This window comes from Labrus bergylta, chromosome 21, assembly GCF_963930695.1.
Source record: "Labrus bergylta chromosome 21, fLabBer1.1, whole genome shotgun sequence".
NCBI lineage: Eukaryota > Metazoa > Chordata > Actinopteri > Labriformes > Labridae > Labrus > Labrus bergylta.
In genome coordinates this window covers 17,689,004-17,693,673 of record NC_089215.1, presented here as the reverse complement: position 1 = coordinate 17,693,673, position 4,670 = coordinate 17,689,004, and the positions used below count along the sequence as shown (strand labels likewise).

At 42.0% G+C, this 4,670-nt stretch overlaps 1 long non-coding RNA gene across 1 annotated transcript; it reads right to left on the bottom strand.

Moving 5' to 3' along the window:
- Window positions 1-1,014: 1,014 nt before the first annotated feature.
- LOC136177274 (uncharacterized) lies at window positions 1,015-1,991 on the bottom strand. The gene is made up of 2 exons (XR_010664912.1): window positions 1,901-1,991; window positions 1,015-1,231 (listed from the first exon to the last, which is right to left on the bottom strand). It is a non-coding gene; the product is annotated as an uncharacterized lncRNA (long non-coding RNA).
- Window positions 1,992-4,670: the final 2,679 nt, after the last annotated feature.

Genomic DNA, 4,670 nt, shown 5'->3' with positions numbered 1-4,670 from the left:
TTACCACGGGAAACAACTGCTGGGCCTCAGTTGTAGCCAGTATATACGCAATACTACGACCAACTTGAATGAATAATGCTGTATGAATAGATAACCGGTAGCTTCCAGAGTTTCTTTGAACAAATGCACTCCTGCTCTTTTTGGTGTTCACACAGACACAGTTTTGTTGTGGAAAAAGAATGCATGCACCATACAGACAGATAAATTGGAAAATGGACTGTACTAACACGGCACTTTTCTAATGTTGACCCTTTAAGTCACTCTACACTACATGTCCCATCAGTGGAGATTCTAGAGTCTGCTGGGGCTCTGAGCAAAAATTCACTGGGGTTGCATCCAACCAGCATTCATCTCCATTATATTAAAAATAATCTGACACCAACAATGAATATTCACAGGAATACTGTGACGCTTAGCAGTGCAACAACAGTGAGTGCTATCAGATGGGGCTCCTTTAGGGAGGTTTCCTACTGTCATTGTAAAATGTTCACATATTAAGCCACTTCTATGGTTTAATGTTTGTCATCCCTCAGGGGCCCCCCACTGGCCAGGGGCCCCAAGCAGTTGCCTGCCTTGCCTGTTGACAAGCAGGGCCTCTGTGTGCCATTAACTCTTACTCTTAACACACACACACACACACACACACACACACACACACACACACACACACACACACACACACACACACACACACACACACACACACACACACACACACACACATTCACAAACTGATGGCTAAATGCTAAGCTGCCCATTAGCACTGATGTAATCCCATTCATATGATGATGTCTTCAGCAGTTTAAGGCTCCGTGTCTTGCCCAAGGACACTTCAACACATGACCTGCAGGGGTCCAGAATTTAAGTGAAAAAATAATCTAACACACATTAGAAGACAATCCGCTCTACCTAAGAGCCACAGCCGCCACTCAAAACCACATGGTCAAAAAATGAACACTTCCAATGACAAATCTTGTACCCATGCACCACATTTTCTTCATTTAAACACAAATATCACATTTAAATCGATGTATTTATTGTAATTGTTCTGGTATATTGTGAGTAGATTGACAGTTCAGAGTCAAGGAAGGAGGATGAGGATGCGTCTGCATTGTATGGATTGGATGTCAGAGCTGGATAGAACGGCGGGGATGGCTGGTGTGGAGAGGACGGAGACTGGCAGGTGAGTTTGCTGACGAGCATGCAAACAGGCTGAAGAGGTAGAGAGTGACTGACAAAAAGAAGAGAGGAAAAAGTTAGTGACAGCAAAGCCAGAATAATAAAACTAGTAGCTTCAAAGTATGTCTGAAATAGGGCAGTGCAACGTGGCTTCAGATAATACGTGAGTAAGTAAAGTATATGAAGATGTAACAGTATGTTGTCTGTATGTAGGCAAATCAGGCCAGACCAATAAAGACTCAATAAGGAGTGAGATAATATTTAGAGTCCTGAGTGTGACGGACACTTGGGGGGAAATTCTCTGTGTGTGGTCATTGAGCGGATGAGAGGAGTTGTCCAGTTCTAGCCCCACCACAAAAACCAGCCTTCCTCACTAACTTGTTGAGCCTGCTGGCCTCAGCAGTGATCCACAAAAATCAGTGATGCCACCACAGCTGCACACCGCAGCAAAGAAGAGTGCACTCCAGGAGTGTGTTGCAAACACTGAACGATCTGACTCTCCTCAGGAAGAACAGCTTGCTCTGTCCTTTCCTGAAAAACGCGTAAATGTTGTGAGACCAGTCCAGTTTATTCTTAATATGGACCCCAAGGTACTTGTATGAGCCCACCCTCTACACTTCCTGCCCCTGGATAACGACTGGGGCAGGGGACCTCCTCCTATACTACAATAGTTCAAAGAACAATGTGAAGATTGATGATATGGGAGCTGGGATAATTGTACCTCTGGGGATGGTTTCAGAGGAGGGCAGGTGTGGATGAGCAGCAGCAGGGGCAGATGATTTGCTGAGACCAGGAAGCCCAGAGTGTCACACCTTCATAGAAAATATAAACAAGGGGACAAGGCGACAAATTAAATCATTTAATCTTGGGTACATAAATCAGACTCCCCTTGAACCCCAGCTGCTAAATGAAATGATTCAAAATGAAGTGAGTCAAAACTGTCTTGGGTATTTTAAGATTTCTATTTTTGCATTTTTTAAAAACTATTTCCTCACTAAATTAAAAAAAACTGATTTTCTTACTGAAACGTTCAATATGTAGAATTGTATTTGAATGTTTGGACTAAAATATCTAAATTAATTAAAAATGGAATAAATCCATGTTATATATATCATTTTTTTGAGTACTTACATTACCTCCAATATTTCCAATACCAACCAAAGCCAGAAATGTTTTATAGTTGAAATGGAACGTGTCTTGCCGTGTTGGCTGTCATGACAGAACCACCATGTTTACCGATGCCAACGACCGCTACATAAGGAAGTGGGAGCTGCTACTAAAAGCTGCCATACTGTTGTTGTATGTGCTGCTTCGAAAAAAACGTGATGGCAATTATACTTGGATACATCGTCTGTCGACGACTTCTCTTCCTCAGGTCTGTTTTGCCCGTTCGTCTTGACTACGGTCAACTCGGAGTTCGTTTTCATCAGGGGTGGGGGGTGGAGCATGGACTCATCACTTCCATGATTCCATGCTAGCCTGGACGTCATCTTGTGTAATTGTGTGATTGAGAGCCCCCTGGTGGCAGAAGTTACATACTGTGAGTTTGAAATCTAAGCGGTCAGAAGTATTTTTATTACATTATAGTCTTACACATTTTCTGTCTCTTTTCACAGCATTAAAAGTGTGGCTCAGCAACGAGAACAAAAGTTTTTTGGCTTATAATCCCACTTTTTCTGACAAACTATAGCATTACAAACTTCTTCCTCCCAATATGAAGGAAAGAACTGGCTGTACATTTGGAAATGGCTAATGGGACTTTGTGCGTTCATGCAGTCTATGCAGCAGAGCAAACCATTTGTGTGCAACCCCCCCCCCCCCCCAAAAAAAAAAAAATTAACAATAACAAACTTCCAAACCTTATGAGCGAAACATCATAATCAGCCACTCCATGCAAACAAATCTTCCTTTCACTGTGCCATCTGCACACTCTCAGGCTCACACAGAGTTATAAATCTTTTTGGAGAAAAACTACCTGCAACAGCACATTTATCACAAGCGTGAGAGAGATGGTATATGGATTGTAATTATCATTTGCTTCTGTGTTATGTGTTGCACGCTCATTAGTGGGGAATGGAAGTAATGGATTTATCGGTTTATTTATAGATATGGCAATCACAGTTGATCTAAGGTAAATGTAAACAGGTTGAAAACTTGAAGAAAACCAAAGGCAACAACCATTAGTGGAGATACTTTGACATGTTTATCCAAACAGTACTACTAATTACAGTATATCTGCTTCAAGTTTACAGCAATAACTGCTAATTGTATCACAGTCTCGCTCACAGTTTGTGAAATACGGCAGCTCCGACAGTGGCCCTTTGCTCCACATATAGTGATATACCCTACAGTTACATGTGCCGGGCTGTGCAGTCAAATTTTCACTAATACTAGGGGTTTCTCTTAATGAGCACGCTGTCTCTTCTGCACCCATAGAAGCAGTCGTCCTCATCATTACTGTCACACATGGCTTTGGAGAAGGCTTGCATGGCCGTTTAAAGAACTTTGCTTAGTTTCTTATTGTTCTGCCTCTGTTGAAAGACTGAGTCAGAAATCACAAGTCAAGAGTTCAGTGTAATTTATTGACTGTAATATGATAGTGAAGATGTGAGCCAGAGTTATAGTGGGTGAGTTGGGGCGGCAGAAGGAGCTGAGTGAGGCAGACAGACTGAGATTGCAGATGAATGATGAAGCTGAGACACGGGTTGATGCGGGGGTACACACTACGAGATAATAGAGCAATTTTGGGGGCCTTATTCCCCCATTCATGCAAAGTTAGCAAAGGCATGATTTTGTGATGGTTCTTAAGATGCTATTTCCAGATTTTCCTTTGGTAGAGGTGTGTGAGGTGTAATTAGATCTGCTTAGAAGAATGTCAGGGCCACACCGATTTAAAGACGTAAATTGTTTTGGACAGCTGACTAAGCATCCAAAACGATAACCAATTGGAAAGCAAGTTGACTAAAGAAGTACAACAAACACTGAAAATGTATTTTGACTCACCCCTCAAGCTCTAGCATTCTCCACGACTTCATCCATTGTTTGATTTGAACTTTTTTCATCTGGAATTTTCAGAAAAAGTGTAGTCCGAAGGGTAAGTTTGGCATTAGGGAAGTTTGGGATGTTGTGAAGCAAAACAAAACAAAGGCAGCAATGTTCAAATAAGTTGGGATGAGTCCAGATGGAATGACAGAGAGAGCGAGAGCAACACTTGGGTTGGGCTTCTATGCCCTGAGAGCACCAGGCCCAGGTGATCTGAATCACACTGGCTGATTCCTCTAAGAACAAGGGAGACAGAACATATTAGTAGAAGCCTGATCATTAAAGATCCTGCTACGTCAACAAGGTTCCCCACGATTAAAAAAAAAATGTAATCCAAACACATTACATCCATAAAGATCCACTGATTGCTTCAAATTCCTCAACTGCAAAACATCTGCACTCTGACCTTTTGATTGACACTTTATCAAACCAACTACGACCTTCCTTTC